Source organism: Gorilla gorilla, chromosome 1, assembly GCF_029281585.2.
Source record: "Gorilla gorilla gorilla isolate KB3781 chromosome 1, NHGRI_mGorGor1-v2.1_pri, whole genome shotgun sequence".
In the NCBI taxonomy this organism is placed as follows: domain Eukaryota; kingdom Metazoa; phylum Chordata; class Mammalia; order Primates; family Hominidae; genus Gorilla; species Gorilla gorilla.
The window spans coordinates 32,808,998-32,829,729 of record NC_073224.2 but is presented as its reverse complement, the minus strand read 5'-3'; the positions used below and the strand labels follow the sequence as shown (position 1 = coordinate 32,829,729).

Sequence of the window (20,732 nt, the reverse complement as noted above, 5' to 3'; positions counted from 1 at the left end):
TCTGGTGAAACTTTGTATCACATTATCCAATAAAATGTGTTGACAAAATCTTTGGTAACTGTTGAAAACTTTTCCCCAGGCTTTTTTCTCCCACACACAGAGTCTGAGTCTTTGTTGAGAGTCATGGCTTGGTTAATATATAATCCACATCAATGTTACTTGAAAAAGAAACGGATACATTTCCGTTGCACTGAAAATAAAGTATAAAATATTTAAACAGTGAAATTTGAAACATATAGTAATCCATGTATTTTATTCTGCTGATGACTTATTTAGCACAATAGCTCACTAAAATATTCTCAGCCCCAAATGTGTAGTAGGAAATTTCCAATGAGTGTGCATATTCATTTGTGCTGAGCTGACTTTTTATGTTGTCTTAACCATTAATTTCTTCTTGTCAAAATACTCAGTGGGAAATTTTAGTTAACAGAATTATTTTTTATTTAGCATTTTTATGGACCAATACAATTTTAGCTGCTACAACAATAACAAAAAAAACAACTGAAGTGCTTTCTCTTACACATGGACACAGGGAGGGGAACAACACACGCTGGGGCCTGTCAAGGGGTGTGGGGGAGGGAGAGCATCAAGAAAAATAGTTAATCCATGTTGGGCTCAATACCAAGGTGTTGGGTTGATAGGTACAGCAAACCACCATGGCACACGTTTACCTATGTAACAAACCTGCACATCCTGCACATGTACCCCAGAAGTTAAAATTTTTTTAAGGTGATTTCTCTTATAGGCAACTGGTATTTCACTGTTTTTAAAATTCATAAAAAGTTCAAGTAGACTATCCAACTATAGTTCACTATTTTGATACTTTACACTGTCACAGAAGACTAGGAAAACTCAGAGGTATATGAAAATATTGTTTCTAGGATTTTATGAATGAATGGACTGTTTTGGTAGATAAAGTGATATACTTTTATTTCTTAAGAGAATGTCTTATTGACAGTTAGGGATTCCATAAAGGTTGTGAATGACTTAATGCCTGAAAGTAAAAACGAATATATGAAATTAACAAGAGGTCTGATACAGACAACTAAAACCATGCAGATATTTGTAAAGTCACTCTTTATACAAAATGGAGGTATCATTACTTGCTTTGAGATAATAGCTAAGGCTGTAATTACTAACACTGCTTATGTCATGACACTTAATATTACACTATCCATTAAAATGTGTTAAACCAAAGTGTGGTAACTGTTGAAAACTTAGCCTCTCCTCCTCCGCAAGAAACCACATCTTCTCACATCCAACACTCCTAGATAGTAAGAGCAGTCTCCTGCCTGAAATAATCTAGTGCTCCTAAATGTATAGAATCCAGATGTTAGTGGATGGCTTCAATCATCCCACATGGGACCCATGTAGTGAACATTTTCCTTTTTTTATTTTTAATGTCCATATGTTTGTTTGGCTAGAAATCAAGTTTCATTACATGCTCCTATTATTCCACTGTATAACAATTTTATTTATAGGTCCTTCACATAAGGACTAATTTCTTTGATAGAAAGGCTGCTAATGCTTATTTAAGCTCACTATAATGAAAACAATATTGTTGAAAAACCAAACAAATGCCCGACCTCAGAACCATGTCTTTGGTCCTCTCCTGGATAATGGAACTTCACAAGGTCAACTTACTCTCTGGGCTCCTTACAAAAATGCACTGAAGGTAGACAGGAACTTTATTAAATGCTGGAAATTCATGTATAAAGCAAGCATAGTGTACTTAATCTCCATATTGGCATCGAAAAATCTTCCTCATGCCAAGACTATACTTGAATTTAGGGGCTCACATACATAATGAATGCCTTAGAAAACCATGTAGGAAGTAGGCAATTCTGTTTTTGAATACACCCTATATGTGCGTACGCATGTAGTAGAAATGGCAGTCTTGATTTCTGTTCTACTCTGCAAAAACATGTTTGGTCATGGCACATATTCCAAAACTGAATGTAAAATACATTATCTGAAATATTAAAAGTGCATTGATATCAAGTCAGATCCCAGCCTATTCTTCCACATTGATCCATAGGTAATTAAATTATGTCCTGTAAAAAATGCTTGGCTTGACAGCCTCACTTTCCCTTTCAGAGGGGTCTGGTAGTAATCAAGGATCCCTTGTTATTAACTTTAGAAAGTTATGTTCTCAGTGCAAAAAGTTTTCCGTTTTAAGAATGTCACCTTTATGTTTCAGATGTTTACATTTTTGCTTACCTATGCAGCCATGAACAAATACATTGGTTTGTATGTGATTTGATAGTATGGTTATCTCAAGCTTCTGCAAAGTGTCTTGTCAGCCATCTCAAAGCATGTGTTCTGCAGTCAAGCCCCAATAATATTTTAATTAAATCAATCTACAATTTTCTTCAGGACATCTTGGTCAAAGTGAATTATAATGTAAACAAATGACAGATCTTGTATTATGTTATGCAAGATATACATAGTAAGCCAGTGTGAAAAATTAATGCTTTAGTAATCATTTTAAGTGGCTCAGATTGTTGTCATATTCTTATTTCATCAAATACAGGGATAAAGAAATGAATAAACTTAAAAAATTTTTAAAAGATGAAATTCTTAGTTTGCCTCCAAATTAGAGGCTGCATATACATTATCCATTGTTTGCGATTATAACTTGTCTTAGGGACTGCTCAATGTGCACTCAATTGAGTGAACATGAATAAATGTTCCTAAGTGATAAAAATACCAGGTCAGCAATCACATGTTATGTTATATAAATGACCTATATAAAAGATATTTCAAAACTTAAAATTCTATAGGAATGGCATGAATGTCTCAAGGTGTTTTACAGCACTAGATAGAAAAATAAGTTTTTGGAGTGATGGGCAATTATTAATATAGAAGCAATAGTTTTCTTCTAGTTTGACCTGCAGATTTTCATTATTATTTTATATAACTTTCAATATTTTCTCTAAATATAAATTTTAACTTTTCTAACTAACATTACATTATCTTTTGTGCGTAAATAAGTATGGGAATCCTTTACACTTAGTATTCTATGAGTATTGTTTATTTGGTTTGGGAAAGAAACTATTACTTAAGGAAGTTATCTAATAGAGACAGGTTTATTTGGTTTTAGGCTCTATAATAATTTGATTCAATAGCTTATGAATAAGAGTTACATTCATTAAGTATAACTTTTAGTATATTACTACTTTGTTTTGCAAAGCTGAAAACAATTTTGATTTGAAGCAAAAATATTTTTATTTGAAAATAAGCAATAATTATGGTAATGATTTATTAGTATATTCTTTGTTCCAGGCTGTGTATTGGATACCTAACAAACACACATACATAAATTCATTCTCAAATGATCTTATAAGGTTTATACCATCATCACTTAACATGGAGAAGTCAGGCACCAGGATGTTTAATGAACTTGGCCCAAAATAGCAATACTTAGTAAGGTTCAAACCCTAATGTAAATGACCTAAGATGCTACAGTCTTTCTGATGTTTTCTTTACTTCTCCTCCTCTGCCCCATCACCCATACACATTACATCTCTTTTTTCAGAATCCCTATCACAGCTTCTTTTCCCTGTGTATGGTCATACTTAGAGGCAGAGATTATACTACCTTGGAAAGCATTTCTTTATTATTATTGATATCTGACTGCATTTTGTTAGGCCTTTTTTATTTAAAGTGCTAACATGCACATAACACAAAATTTATCATCTTTTTTTTTTTGAGACAGGGTCTCTCTCTGTCACTGAGACTGGGGTGCAGTGGTGCAGATCACAGCTCACTGCAGCCTCGACCTCATGGTCTCAAGCCATCCTCCCGCCCCAGCCTCCCAAACTAGCTGGGACTACAGGCTTGCACCACCATGCCCAGTTATTTTTTAAATTTTTTTGTAAAGACAAGGTCTCCCTATGTTGCCCAAGTTGATCTTGAACTCCTGGGTTCAAACAACTCACCTGCCTTAGCCTCCTAAAGTTCTCGGATTACAGGCGTGAGCCAGCATGCTTGGCCAAAATTTACCATCTTAACCATTTTTAAGTGTATAGTTTAGTATGTTAAGTATATTAATACTATTGTGCAAACAATCTCCAGAGCTTTTCATACTGCAAAACTGAACCTATACCTGTTTTACAATTCCCTATCACTCCCTCCTTTATCCCCAAGCAACTACGATCCTATTTTCTGTTTTATGAGTTGAACTATTCTAGATACCTCAAATAAGTGGTTGTCCTTTTGTGACTGTCTTGTTTCACTTAGCATAATGTCTTCAAGGTTCATCCATGTCGTAGCATGTCAGAAGTTATTTCATTTTAAAGGCTGAATAATATTACACTGTATATGTGCCACATTGTGTTTATCCATTCACCTATTGATGGACATTTGGGTTGCTTCACCTTCTGGCTATTGTGAATAATGCTGCTGTGAATATGGGTGTACCCTGCTTTTAACGTTTTTGAATACCAAGAAGAAGAATCACTGGATCATAAGGTAATTCTATTTTTAATTGTTTGAGGAACTGGAATATTGTTTTCCATGGTGGCAGCATTATTTTACATCCTCACAACAGTTCACAAGGGTTTCAATTTCTCCACATCATCACAAACACTTGTTATTTTCCTTTTTTTTTTTTAAATAGTAGCCATCCTATCAGATGGGCAGTGATATATTGAGGTTTTGATTTACATTTCCCTAATGAGTAGGCATGTTGAATATCTTTTCATATGCTTGCTGGTCATTTATATATCTTCTTTGGATAAATGTCTATTCAAATCCTTTGCCAATTGTTTAACTGGTTTATTTGTTTTCTTGCAGTTGAGTTGTAGGAGATCTTTATGTATTCCAGATTGTAATCTCTTATCAGATAAATGATTGGCAAATATTTTCTCCCATTTCATAGGTGCATTTCACTTGTTGATAGTATCCTTTGACATACAGAAGTTTGTAATTTTGATGTAATCTAATCCATCTATTTTTACTTTTGCTGCTTATGCTTTTGCTGTCATACCCAAGAAATCATTGCCAAATCCATTATCATGAAACTTTCTTCTTATGTTTTTTTCTAAGAATTTTATAGTTTAGCCCTCACTGATCCATTCCGAGCTGATTTTTGTATACAGTATAGGGTAAGGGCCCAACTTCATATTACACTGTTTTTTTAAAAAGTATGCATATATGTTTGTGTGTATGTATGTATTTATATTTTTAAATGAACTGCACTGAGTCTATCTGAGCTCGGGCATTACTGTTGAGTTACAGAAGAGCTAAGTTGTTTGGGGGTCTCAAATCTATGTGATAAATATCTCCCTTAAAAACTCACAGACTTTAGGTGAACACAGGTAGTACAAATACCCTTTCCGAAACAAACACAGTATGAACGCTAAGATAATAAAATGTAGAATTTGAAGAGAAAACATGTCTCCTGAAATCCAAAGGCCAGTTGTATGAAAATGACTGTGGCAGAAACATATATAATTTCAATTGTATAGGAAGGGACAATAGTCTCAAGACATGTGTCATGGAGAACACAGAAAAAATACAAAATGGTCCCTATTTCTGAAAGCGTTTATTATTAAGTGAAAATATGACAGCTAGTATATGCCACATAGAAAATAATTACATATACATATTGGTAGTTATTTGACATAGCCTTTACCCTCATGAGAACATATATAGAGTTGTCTATAGATATTGATGTTCAACATGTAAGGGAGGCACGCCGAGCTTGTCAAAGCATGGCAGACGGTCTACAGGGAAATTGATGCAGACAAAACATCAGTCTGCTTGGACTTCCCCAGGGAGTATTTTTGCCATCTGCTTAAAAATGAATGATCCTTTTTATTTTCTAGCTTTAGTGTTGTTGTTAAGAAAATTAGGAAATAAAGGTTTAATAACATACATTTTCTACCGTTTACTAGTGACATTTGTTCTCTGAAAAACCTCAATACATGGAAATACACACCCACATATACATATATATACACAATATATGTATATTATATACATACATGTGTGCTTATTAATATGCACATTTGCATGAATATATTTATATAGAAAATACAAATATTTTTAGTCCGGAGAATGACTAAATGAACATACCATGGGCTTTGACATCTTCATGTTCTTGCATTGTTTTACAGTTTAGGACAGTTATTTCCATTGCTTACAATCACAGTGTTTGATGTTTCCAATGTTCTCCTCTAACATGTTTCAAACAACCCTTTCTACATTCTTGTCATCTGGATCTCATCTCCATGTATGCAAGGTATTCACCCACATGGCCCTCCATCTGTATGGAATTGTTAAGGGGTCTTAAAGATGATTTACTTAAAATTCTAAACATTTCAATATACCAGCAAGAAGGACTAATTTAAAAGTAACATTCTATTTTTTTAGAAATGCCCTATGAGTTAGCTGTCATTGTTAATGGTTTTTATTAGCTATTTGCAAAGATTTATATAATTACATTTTGACAAGTAATTTTTTTAAGAGAGTCTCTAAAAATGACTTCTGAATCAGAACAATGCCCACGTGGGTGGGTGGTCAAGTGGGATTCTGTGAGTCTGGCACAATGTTGGATGGAGGACTGCCCTGGCATGGTTGTCTTAAGAATTCAGCTCTTGGGCTAGAACGGTGGCTAGTAAAAACAACTTCCAATCAGCACTCTAAAAAGCTGTTTTGCATCAATCCATGAGTATTTAAGTTGAACAAACATTTTGAATTTAAATATTCACTGAGCATTTAGATAACACTTTAGGCATTAAGAACCAACTGAGTTAATAGAATAGGGTTAAAGGAGACACAGATGGAGGCAGATTGTTATACTTGGGGATAGGAGGTTGTCTGCTAATCTTTAATTATAATTACATTTTAAAACTTTAATGCCATAAGATTAGCTTGATACATATTTTTTTTGTATCTTTCTTTTAGACAAGATTGAAAACATTATGAATCAGGAAAATACAATACCACAGAAACTAATTTTCTCTTGATACAGAAACTAATTTTGTCTTGACCAATGAATTGACTTTGCTAAGTCAATCAAATTGCAAGATAAACCTACGGCCGGGTGCGGTGGCTCACGCCTGTAATCCCAGAACTTTGGGAGACCGAGGTAGGCGGATCACAAGGTCAGGAGTTCGAGATCAGCCTGGCCAATATGGTGAAACCCCGTCTCTACTAAAAATACACAAATTAGCCGGGCGTGGTGGCAGGCGCCTGTAGTCCCAGCTGCTCGGGAGGCTGAGGCAGGAAAATTGCTTGAACCCGGGAGGCGGAGGTTGCAGTGAGCTGAGATTAGGGGAAAGGATCCAAGTGAAAGGGGAAAAGTTCCCTTGTCCCCCTCGCAGGGCATGCGATGAGGGTGTGGCTCGTTTCTTTAGTGTCCCACTGCTCAAACCTCTAGGAGAGCATTCAGACGGGCAGGCAGTGGGGCTCCGACCCCACAGCAGTGTCTAGCGGTAAATACTTACAGCTGAAGCCCTAGTGGGCGCGTATTACAGTGTGCTCTTTTAGTTTTGCCATCTATAGGCGGCCTGTGTTAACCAGCTCAATTGGACCCCGTACCTTGTCGCTAGGACAGAGAGATTTCTGTATCCCGGGATTTTGCCCTGGTTTACCGGAAGAATCGGATGATACATGGGCTTGGAGAATTAGTGCAAGGTTTTATTGAGTGGAAGTAGCTCTCAGCAGATGGGGGAGCCAGAAGAGAGATGCTTTTCGCCGGGAATCAGGCCACTCCCTGTCCCTCCTCCAATTGCCCCAGCCAAGCTCTGCGTGGTTCTGCTGGTCGGTAGCCTGCGTGTCTCTCTCTCTCTCTCTCTCTCTCTCAAAATGCTTGTCCTCACCTATGTCCATGGGAGTTCAGCCCTAGTCAGGGACCACACCCTTCCCCGCTTCCGTATCATTTAAAGGGACCACGCTCTTCCCTTCCCAACACTTCCATATCAGAAGAAATATTTACATACCTCTCCTTTTACTTACTCTAAAGCTCAAAATGCATTCACTTGCAGGTGACTTTAGGCAAATTATTTATCCTTTCTGTCTTTCAGTTTACTCATATATAAAATGGGAATACTAGTAATATCTATTTCAAAGGGCTGTGGTGAAGATTAAAAGAGTTACAATACATATAAATTGCTTATGGCCAGACGCAGTGGTTCACGTCTGTAATCCTAGCACTTTGTGAGGCCTAGGCAGGCGGATCACCTGAGGTCGGGAGTTCGAGACCAGCCTGACCAACATGGAGAAACCCTGTCTCTAATAAAAATACAAAATTAGCCAGGTGTGGTGGTGCATGCCTGTAATCCCACCTCCTCAGGAGGCTGAGGCAGGAGAATCTCTGGAACCTGGGAGGCGGAGGTTGTGGTGAGCCAAGATCGCGCCATTGCACTCCAGCCTAGGCAACAAGAGCAAAACTCCGTCTCAAAATAAATAAATACATACAAAATAAAATAAAGTGCTTATAATTGTATTTGAAAAAATATATTTCCAGATAACTACTTACCACAGTGATACAATGAGCCATCAGGCATATATTCCACATGGGAAGCTTGAGGAAATACACGTAATTGTAGTAAACAAAATAATAAATTATGTCACATAAAAAAACATATTTACTTGAGATAAGACATAGCAACATTTAAGGGGAACGTTTTCTATATTGGAGATTGCCGCAGGAATTCCAGTTGCCTACCCAGCATTGATTTTTTCACTTTCCAACTTTTTTTTTCTTTCTTTTAGCAGAATCTAATTACATTCAGGTATCTGCTCTCCATAAAGACATGTGCTGCATGAAAAGGTGATTCTATCCCCAATTGTAGGTAATAAACTCTAATCTGGCTAAGCAAAGCATGATAATTCCACTTCTCTCATCAGTGATTGGTTTAGAAATGGGCATGTGACCCACATCTGGCCAATAACATGTGAGAGTTGGTTTTACGGGAACCTTTAGGGAAGTTTTCTCATTCTCAAGAAACAGCCAGGAAGAGATGGTTTCTCTTTGTTCTCTTGATGACGTTACATCTGAATGTGATGCCTGGAACCGCTGAAGCCGTCTCTCTACCAGAGAGGGAGTCAGTCTGACAGCAAAACCAGCCCTGTTAGCATGGCGGTGCCAAGTGATGGGATGAACTTGGGTCCTGAACAGCCTGGCTGCACTGTGGAGGGCTCTAGGCTTACCCAACCTCTGGACTTCTGTTTGTATGAAGCAATATCTTTATTGCTTAAGTCAGTTTGAGTTAGTATTTTCTATTACATGCTGTTGCAAAGCATCCAAGCTGATAGAATATCCTTTTAAAATAGACAATATGGAATAAGTTATTATTTAAACATATACTGTTCTCCGTTAAGAAAACCATATCATGGAGAAAGGGTGATATAATAACATTCCCTCTTTTCTTCTATAAGGTGTTAAAATCCTAAGATTAAATTTTTTAAATGTCATTTTTCAATTATTTTTTTTGCCAAGTCCTATGCAATCTAAAAACACTCCTGTGGCTGTTTTCCAAAGTCATGTTGTACAGCAAAAGTTTCCATTTAAACTACAAACTCCTTCCCCAAATGGGACACACTAAATGTAAGGAAAGCTGGCATTTAAAGTGCAAGACTACAGAATTTTCAGCACTATAATTGATCAAAATGAAAAAAAAGATGCAAAAATAACCTTGCAAGTGTTAATACTTATAAGTAGGAAGAAGCCCAAATTGATTTCATAAACTAAGAAATATTAGCCAGGAAAAACACAATATTGAAACAGACACCACAAATCAACATCCAACTCCTGTCTTTGAAAGAGGAAAGCAAAGTGGTGGGAAGTAAGTAAAGACAATTCTGAAAATCTTCTGAACTCCTCTGATTTAGACTTTTTTTCTCGAATGGAATATGGATGTGCTACTAGAATGTAAACTCCTCACAGCAGAGATTTTCGTCTGCGTTGCTTACCAAAATCTCTCAGCATTTACAATAATGTTCAATAAATGTTCATTGAATTAATTCATACATACACTGTCATCTTGGCAGAATTAGGCCCCTGCATAGGGGTGTGAACAAGTTCAAACAAACAGATGCAGTTTTTTCCACATATCACTCATTCAGTACAAAGAAGAGCTGAAATTATCTTAAAGTATACGTTGGTACTTTCTACTTGCCTGGTTGTTATAACACAATCATAAGATATTGAATTGGTTTTGCAAGTAACTTAATGAAGTACATAATACTTAAACTTAATGAGACTATCTTTATATATGATTTTAAACTTTTCCCCTAGTTAATTCACATTCCTCATTATATTCATCTTTACAACAACTACCAACAGTTGCTTGAAAATTAACTCTTCTATTTTTGAATAAAGAAAATGAGGCAAAATAGTTTGGCAATAAATATTAACTAATAAACAGTTAACTGTTGAATATCTATTGCACACAAGATATCAGAGTACCACGGCATGCATGTTAGAGTTGTTGGTCAGCAACAAAGCTGGATCAGAATTTGAAGTCATTGAGTATTCACCTTTTTTTTTTTATTATTGACTATGTGTTATTCCAAAGAGATTTCACATCAGCTACCAGTTACTTTCAGCTGATAGCAGCTATCTATTTGATGTGCTGTGTTGAGAAGGGTTAAGAACCTACGTGGCTTCTCAGGGAAGAATATTTTGACCGATGATCAGTGTCTTCCAAGGACAGAGTGGGAGCAGAATGCATGCTGTATATTTGGCAGCATTTTATAGTCAAAAACAAAATGTTGCCTTTATAAAAACTAAATCTAACCTCAGGGAAAACAAAGGCAAAAAACAGAGGATCAGATCCCTGGATTCTTATGAAATAAATATAAAAGAACATCCAAATAAACTAGCAGTTAAAAAAGCCAACCAGAAATGATAGTTATGTTATTGTTCAGTATTGCATGTCAATTGTGTGGCAATCACTGTACTAGGCACTAAGAGAAAAAAGAAAAGATAAAGGGATAGATAGCCCTTAGCCTTGAGTTCAAAATATGTAGTGGGTACAGGACCAACATGTAAAAGATGAATACAGAAACATGGAGAACAGAGAACATGAGTGACTTCTTCTACCATAGACACTTGGGCAAGGCATTGCGTCACTCAAAACTTGTGTCTAAAACGTTTAGTTTGTCAATTGAGGGAGAAGGAAAGAGCATTCCAGGTAGAAGGAATAATATGCTACACACAAAGTCATGAAAAGGTTTGGCACGTCCAGGAAATACTGGCATGGCAGAAGCATCAGGTGTGTGTGTATGTGTGTGTGTCTATCTGTCTGTGCATATGCACTGTAACATGGGAGACGAGAGGCAGGAGGTGAAGCTGTGATGAAGCTGGTAAGGACCAGATTGTGAAGGGATTTACTGCTGAGCTAAAGAATTTGAATGTTATTCTGAAGACAGACTAACATGAGGAGCCAGCAGGGCTTATTAGGTGGTGGAACAGACCAATAACTCTCAGGGCACATGGGAAATAAATAGGTGGAAGAGAGGAGAAACCAGAGGCTGGGAGATCCATCCAAACTGATTATGAGGAGGGTAGAACTAAGAGGGAGTCAACAAGGATGATTTAGATGTCACAATGGAAAGATGTTGCTTTTATAGAACATCAAAAGCATCTGTTAACTGACAAGTGAGAAGATGAGAGGGGGGATGAATAGATGCTGACATAATGATATTATATGGAGAAAAAGTCATTTTTTAAAGATCACAAAAGGAGAAGCAGGTTCCAGGATGAACCACAAAAACAGTAACTCAACTTCTGTCCTGGGCTCTTTATATTAAATCTCACTAGAAACCCATTTTACAGGTAAGGAAACAAATACTTGGAGAGATTAGCATTTTTTCCCCCAAATCACATATTTGGTAAATGTAAGAATTTTGCATTGTTTTGAACATATTATGGCTGGTGAGCAACCAGGAGAGGAGGCCCAGCAGGAAGTTAGAAACATGAATCTGGAACTAGGATGAGTGCTTAGGGCCAGAGGTATAGACATGGACCCAGTAGTCTGAAGCCATAGAAATAGCAGCTCAGCCAGAGAGAGAATAAAAAGAAACAATAGAGTCAAAAGGACCTTCCACATTAAGGGGCTAACAATGAGTGGGTCATTGAAAGAAACAGGAAAATAGCTGAGAGAGACAAGAAAAACTAGACTGCAAGGTCCAAGTTTCTAGAATCGGAGGTTAATCAAACCCTATAAAGATATGGAAAAGATAAGGACTGAAGCAGGCTATGGAATTAGAAAATTAGAACTCTGAAGGAAATGATTAATAACCTCCAAAAACTCCTAAATACACAATTCTACACTATGACTATAAACATTAGATTGGGCCTGCTATCACACCGAGGCAGAGGGAGAGACCAATGCATTCCTTTAGCAGAACAGTAAAAACTGAGCTAAAAGCAGCATGAATATTAAAATGTCTACAAAGGAAATAGTTCTGAATCTAGAACATTTGAATGTTATATGAATTTTCAGCCATATTTTTTTCTGAACACTACCATTATGGCAGTGTGGCACAGTGACAATAACATCCATAAGGAGAATTATGTTTTCGTCCTGCATAATCAGAACCATGAGTACGTCACCGCTGTTCTTTGGATCTCTGTTTCCATATGTATAAAATGATAATCTCTGAATTCCCCTCCAGTAATAAAAGTTCTTTGATTCTATGGAAGAACTAAGACAATGTTAACCAGCTGACCCAAAACACACAACACTTCATAGGGTAAAAGTAAGAAGTCCCCCTCAAAAATGCATTTTAGCTACTATTTGAAATTGATATTTTTTCTCTTGCCACTTAAAAATACTGTTGTTAGACTTACCTAGAGATTTATTGCTGTTGAAGTAAAATATTTTAAAAGAGTCATATATTTGCTCTTGCCAGTTAGTTCATGTTGTGAACTTTCATTTTTAACACTTCTTTCTTTCTTGTTACATAATCAAGAAGCTGGCTTAATACCGAATGCCCAAAGGAAAGACTTCTGTCTCTCATGGACACCCCCACTCAATATTTCAATTTCAGTAATTTCATTGGCAAAAGAACACATACCAGAAGTTGCCAAAATTAATATGTTAAGTAACTAATATGTCAAGTATATCTCTAGTTTCAATTGGACAAGCCAACAACTGAACAGGAAAAATCAGGGTAGGGAAGAAAGGGAGAGACAAAAAATGGAAACAGAGTGATTTTTAACTAAAGTAATACTATGCCTTTAAGAGTAGAAAGTGAAACAGCAAAAGAAAAAAACAAAACAAAATACCAATTATGAATTTATCACAATAAAAACTGAAGTAACAAGCTATTTTGTAATTACCCCTAAAACAAATTTAAAATAAAATGCAAAAGCATCAAACTTTCTCATTGCTTCCTAAGAAAAAAAAGATCCCAGAAGCTCTGAACCAAACTATTGGCAAAAACATAAGTCTCTTATGGGCATTTTGCCCAAAATATGATTTCTTCAGAACAAAACATCCACTATTCATCATGGAACCATTAATTCTATTCTTGTTATAAAAATCACATGACTTTCAAAACCAAATAGAAAACTAAAGGCTTAATAATATCACAAAGAAAAAGCACATAATAATGAGAGGATAGCACAAAAATATATTTTGAAGTAATATTTTACATTTTTGAAAAGTCCACTCAATATTTTGAATATAATTTCACACTTATTTTCTAAAGTACTCAAGGGCTAGAAAACAAAGAATAAAGGTTTTGCAGGAGGATTATAACAGGATTCGAGGGAAGTCAATGGCAAATGTTGAAAATGTTGATCAAATTGTATGGTTTACTGGGCAATAAATTATTTTTCACTTTATTTCCTCTTAATGAGGAGAAATTATGGAGGCAGGTGACTGTAGGCTGAGGGAAGACATCCAAACAACTACCCAAATGGTGTCCTATTTGTTGCTACTTCTCTTTCAGGTGGGAAAAGCTTGGTCCACCTCAGCCTTGGGCCCATGCTTTTATATCTAGTATTAACATTCATTCTGGATGTGTAGAAGGCTCTGCCCTCTTTCAGACAACAGTTACTGCTATGGTTTGAATGTATGTGTCCCTCCAAGATCCTCATGTTGGAATTTAAACCTCAAGGTGATGGTATTAAGAGGTGAAGCCTTTTGGAAAGTGATTAAGTCATGATGGCTCTGCCCTCAAGAATACATTAGTGCTCTTATAACAGAAGTTGAAGGAACCCCCCTAGTGCTTTTTGCCTTCCCCATTCCACAATGTGTGGATATAACATTCTGCCATATGAGAATTTAGCAAAAAGACACCATCTTGAAGAAGAGACAGCCTTCGCCAGACACCAAATCTGCTGGCACTGTGCTCTTGGACTTCCTTATCAATTAATGATTCTATGATATTTTGTTATAGCAGTGGGAACAGACTAAGACAGTTAAAGAGACACACGCTTGCATTGAGTGTAAAAGGAGGGAAACTTATAGTCCTTTTAAGCAGAAACCAAGCAAGTTGCTAGACAGCTGGCTGGTACAACTGGAAGATGATGGGGGTGGTGTGCATGATGGTTACTACAGAAAAACCAGCAACAGAGGGACTTCTCCTAAAGTCCATCATGCCAAACTTTGATCCATTTGAAGATGGCAGTGAACCACCTCAGAACTTTGTTTTGTTTTCTTTACAACTACGCATGCCTGCTTTCAAGAAGCTTTGGCCCTCTCAGGGAGATTTCCCTGAGACAAACAATTTCCCATGGGAAACCAAAAATGGGCCTTGATTAGTATTCAGGGTCTTATTGTTTAGATTGAGTTTACAAAGCTAAAGAGGTTGATGCCCTGAAGTGTGAGAAGCTGACCCCTCAAAATCAAAATAAATTCTTGCAAGCAGCTGCCACATTAACTCAAAATTGAAATGTGGTTTGCTTACTGCATAGTGCCACTCTCCTTCATGGAGAGCCCTTTGATCCATCCCTCCTCCTCTCACTGCCTTAAGTGGCATGAGAAGGATGATTTGAGATAGGACAACATCTCCCTGCTCCCAAGAGGGATTAAAAGCCATACATCTATTGAATATTTTGAAGAATGTCAGGTAGGGAAAGGATTCCAACTTTTGTGGCTCTGTTGGATTCTAGCACGTGAGTTATCATCCTACTGGGTCCCATAGGGCGAGGATATGTCCAAATTTGAGTTGGGGCAGAGATCATAGTGGGGAAGGGAAGTCACCATAACCTGAGTGTTGAGCCCTCTATTGTTTTAACATATTGTTGTTTTGGCTTCCACTACTGAAAGTATTAGTGGTGTTGATGTTTTACATGCCTATACTGTGAATGCTTGCAAGTACCAAAAGGGATTTTACTGATTGGAAACAGCCAGATGTAGAGAGGTGCTAATACTTCTGCAGTCCCACATCTTCAATGATTCCTTTGAGTTACACATCTCCGTGACTCTAATGTTGCCAATGGGAGCCTCTGGCAAAGGAAGGTGGCCTCCACTTGGAGGTGCCCCTTAGACTTTGGGCTTTGCCTCCTTGAAACAGCTATCAGCAGATAGGCCTCTTTTGAAAAGCAGCTATTAGTTTACTATTGGGTGGGTTCTTGTTGAAACTGAGCACCTGACCCCCAGGGGAACTGTAACTCTTTGACTTGATATTTCAGTTTTGGCAAGATCAACTCAGACTCCATGACTAACAAAGTGAAAAGGGTCCAAAAAAGCTCACTTGTCAAATAGAAATGGTAAATCAAGAACACAGCCAGCCTGGCTTTGGTGACATCTAGGTGCTACATGAAAAGATGCAGCTTTTCTTCTCCACCACCTATAGCAAGATGCTGGCTCAGTGGAGCCCCTGATTCATAGAGGTTCCCCATAGTCACTTGGCCTGCTTCACCAATGGTTCGGCTAAGCTGAAATCTGCTGGTGTCCACTGGGTGGCTTCAACTGCTCAGTCTCAGGCAGGACCAACTATTCATAACTGAAAATAGACACAGTCATCACTGCACTTAGTGGTCAGAACTGAAGGCTGTTCTCACAGCTCTGGCAAATAATACTCTTGATGCGTAGGCTACAACAACTGCATGCTAGAATTTTGATTCCTGCTAAAAGTTGACCTGGTTGTCTTGCAATGAGGGCAGCCACACAGCATGGGTCATTGACATTGACCATATGTTTCTGACACATTAATCACATCTGCCCTGTGACGTCTCCTAGGGGTTGTAAATGCTGCCTTACTGCAATTAACACTTTTTCAGGTTGTGTATTGGTGTTCCAGTCTCATAAGTTTACTCCGGGCACAACATTGTGGCCCATGAAACTAATCTGTTGTATTTTTGACTTTATGGGCCACTTGGTATCTGATAATAATGTGCCTTTTATTGCAAAACACTTCAACAATGGGCTAGTAGTCAGATTTGATGGATCTTTTATGCTATAATTCTCAAGGATCTAGAATTGTTTAATGTTGGGCGTTCTCCTAAAAAATCGACTCCAGAAATGTCATGTCTGGCTGTACCTCCCGCACTTTCTTCTGGTTCACATGCCTTAGTAAGGCAGTTTGGTCAGTAAATGAAGGTGTTCCCAGAAAGAGATCATCTCCTTTCAATGATATTCCAGATAACGGTCAGAAGGAAAGTGCTGGGAGCTACTTTGAAAATCTGGCATTCCACCTGACAATTACTGGGCATGATGATGCTCTTTTACCTAATGGGTAGCCCTAGGGAAAAGTCCTTCTTTTCCCTAATGGTAGTTGGTACTAGTAGATGGCTGGCCTGCTTGATACACCTTCTGAGAGGCTGCTTAGTAAAAAAGAGGCAGGATATTTAAACTTAATTCTGGTTAACAGATATGGATTTACTTGTTGCACTGACAAGATCTTAGATCAAAAAGATAATGGCTAATTGGTTGAGTACATTACTCGCCAAGTGCCCCTACAGTGGTCCATGTGGGCCAAAGTAGGGTGGCATAATGGGTCTCTTGTACGTTTTTTAAATGCTCTAGTCCCTTTTGTATCTAGCCCTTCTGGAAGAAAGCTCTGGATTAGGGCTGACTGGAAAAAAGATGAAGTTATAGCTTCTGAAATGGGACACAAAATTATTATAGGGAAAGCAACAATTCTAGGACCTGAGAACACTCCAGTAGCTACACAGAAGGGAGAAACTTTAATCATTGCTATCTTCCACAACAACCCCTGGAGCTTTCCTTGCAAAGGAAAACATGATGTTGTCCTCCCAAACTGTTGCAAGCACCTTAAATTTAAATTAAAGTTGAAATTAAATTTGACTGCTAGGCCTGCCATACCTCAACAGAGGACTCACTAGTTTATCACTATTCTCCTTTACCTTACTGAGAAGTTTATGGAAATAGCAAAAGAGAGCCCCAGCTCCTGTACCACACCTGGGCTTGTGTGTTTGTGAGTTTACACAGACACACGCACGCACACACACACACACACACACACACAAACATGAACCCACCTACCAATACCCCCAGGATCTTCTCCATTTCTCATAGAATAATAGTTGCCACTATTCATTCTGTGGTATGGACAGATGCCACCCAGCTGGTGGTGCAAACAGCACAGGAATGCCCCTGGGCATCCCCTGCATAAACCAAGAACTGCACTCAATTGTTTTAACTAACTGGGAACTCAAAGGCTTACCAGATGGCCAGAAGACCACACAGAGGACATGGTCACCTGTTCCTGTGACTGATATTGGTCCTGTTTGAGGTGGCCTAATAAGTGTTAACTTGTCTCTAGAAAACATGGTGACTTTCACCTTTTGTAAGAAACTTTGGCATTTAAGGAAATAACACAAATCACTCTTGTAGACTTCAGGTGACTGCAGGGATCTCTCCAAAATGAGGCTTACCTTGGTTATTCAGGAAAACTTTCTGGAGAGAAAACTGATTTGTTATTAAGCACAGTCTGAGGGCCCATGATCCCTACAATGGGAATAACTATGAGAATAATTAGAAAAGTTGGTATGAAGTTTGTGCCAGTCTTTAGCTAAAATGATTAATGATACCATCTTGGCCCTGGAAGCATTCAGGTCCACCTCAATTCACTAGCTATGGATGCTGTGAATGGCAACACTGTCCTAGACACTTCCTCCTTGCAGGCCAAAGTGGAATCCGTGTACTTGCTCATACATCCTACAATGCTGGGACTAATGTTTTGGACAAAGCAGGAAGGTCAATACAGAAACTTAAGGAGGAGGACAGCTGGCCTCCTAATGCACACCCTTAATCATGGGATTTGTTTGGCTGGATGGGGCCAAGACCCCGGGAGGCACAGTTGAGGTTAGTATTTCAGGTTGGCCTCATTCTGGTACTTACGTTCTTATTCATGGTTGTCTTAATTCAATGCTACATGAAACAAATTGAACTGATTTCATTGCAGCTAAATGGCAGAACTGAACAAATATGAAAAACATAACACATGCATGGGTCTGTATCTTACCTTCAATATAGGAATATGCTTAGTCTTCCCTTCAGAAGGCTGGTGAATCAGCTGTCTTGAGTGATCATATAGTCTGAATTTTCTTGAAATGTTTACATCAAGTGTGTCCAATTTTTTGGCTTCCCTGGGCCACACTGGAAGATTGTCTTGGGCCACACAAAAAATACACTAACACTAACAATAGCTAATGACCTAAAAAAAAAAAAAAAAGGCAAAAAAAGTCTCGATGTTTTAAGAAAGTTTATGAATCTGTGTTCATTCAAAGCTGTCATGGCCCACATGTGGCCTGTGGGCTGCAGGGTGGACAATCTTGGTTTACATGCTTTTGGCATTTTCTTGAAATAGTTGGTAATTTGTAATTACATGGCTTTGCTAATTCTGTGCTCTTGTCATATGTCAAGAAATTCTTTTCATCTAATGAAGACATTGTTTAAATATGTTCTTGGTAATAATAATCTGGACATTTTATTTTACATATCAAAGTACTACACATGCTCAATTATAACCAGTCTGCCTCCTATTTTTTTCTCAGTTCATTTTGTTATACTTCAATTGAACTATCCAATTTCCTATAAACAATATATTTAATTTCCTTACTACTGATGGTCGTTGCCTATTCAGTTTTCAGCTGAGAAAAAAATCCTATCAATAAACATTTTACTTCTCTTTAAGGATTATAAAGTAATAAAGCCTGTTATAAAACTTCAAGCAGAAGAACTATATAATAAAAAATGAAAGTCCCCCTTTACTCACATCCTAATGTGTCTCTCTCCTCCTTTGCAAAATTCCAGTTCCCCCAACACACAAATGTAATTTATTGTGATACTGATTTATGCTTTCTTCTTGCTGCAATTTCTCCTCACTCATGTAAGAAAGTATCAAGGCTACGTCAACTTCCTGGCCTTAGGAAATGTTTATATGTGTAAAGCAACAGAAAGTTTTGGGGTGGGGGGCATGCAGAGAATGGTTGAGTGGTTTCTTAGGAGAGTATGAGTGGTTTCTTAGGAGAGTAAAGCCTTAAACTCCAGGGTTCCCAGCCTTAGCAATGATTTGTCAGGCTCAAATATTTGGCTTTAAGAGACCACACATATGTAGGCAATCACCACCTCAAGGTGAATGAGGAGTAGATAATTGAAGGTCTCCACTGAATATTGCCCTGTGTAAGGGGCCCAGACCTTGCATGATTTAGAATGAAGAGTTCATAACTAAGACTGAATATCCTAACAGCTAATTAGATGGAGGACCAGGATTGAAGATTATATAAAATATTTCGATATATCTTCCACACATAACTCAGTCTGTGAAGATTTACAACCATCACACACACACACACACACACACACACCCCCCACAAACCTGGCAAAACAATACTAACGATACCTTGAATCTGTTTAACTTTTCATTTTGTTAAAGACTTACAGAACAAGCATTCATTAAAAAATCTGGATTTCTTTCCTTTAAATTATATTTGGTATATATACGGAACATGTCACAGGCATGATATCTATGACACATTCATATAACATGTATGCTACTCTTAAGGCAAAATGCATCCATAAGGATTTTAAACATGAATGGCACAGAATATGGTCAAGATAAAACATTCAATATTTCAAAGTGAAGGTCATTAAAAGCTTTAGAAAATTAAAGCACTGCATGAGCTGAGTCTTCTCTGAAGGGATTTTATTAAATTCTCAGTCTTAGAGGAAGGAAGAGACTTCTACTTTTGACCAATATGATCAAGATGGAATAATGGGGTCCAAATTAATTCTACTTGAAACAACTAGAAAGCTGTACTGCATATATGTTTTTACATATTGTACTCTGGCAGTCCAGGACAGTCATTCCTTAAGAAAGGAAGACAAACGAGGTAAGCTCTAAGGAATGCCCCGGCTTACTGTCTGAATCAGTTTTCAGATTGCAGCCTGGGGAGGGAGATCTAGCTGGGGCCATGAGGATACTGAGCTGGGAGTCCACAGAGGTTAAGAGCTTAGAGTTCACAGAGTAGAGTACTGCACACAGAGTGCCAGAGATCTGCAGAGGCGCCCCCGCAATTCTTCAGTAGAGTACTAGTCATCAGATATGTGTGAGGAAACCATGAACCTCCTGAAAGGAAGAGGAGCAATAGGTGGGGCTCACATGAGGATGAGAAGTTTGTGTTCCCACTAGCTATAGCGTAAAAACCTCACAATCCAGACAGTATCATATAGAGTATGACAAAATGTATTGCTTGAGTAGTGTGGCAACATTAGTCCTGAAGTAAACACTGCTCTGCTACCACCACGAAGCCACAAAAGAAAGTCTGAAAGGATAAAACAGTTTTTTATACTTTT

The 20,732-nt window shown here is 37.8% G+C and overlaps 1 protein-coding gene across 10 annotated transcripts in view; it reads right to left on the bottom strand.

The window, feature by feature from the left end:
* LYPLAL1 (lysophospholipase like 1) overlaps positions 1-20,732 on the bottom strand; it is a 152,687-nt gene that overhangs the window by 89,511 nt on the left and 42,444 nt on the right. For 9 of the 10 annotated variants that reach the window (XR_008677433.2, XR_008677434.2, XR_008677436.2 and 6 more), the window contains exon 6: positions 18,400-18,591. The gene's annotated coding sequence lies outside the window, so the exon portion shown is untranslated. Of the gene's footprint in view, positions 1-8,442; positions 9,274-18,399; positions 18,592-20,732 lie in introns of those variants that run through there. The other variant, XR_010134456.1, reaches the window with a different exon arrangement.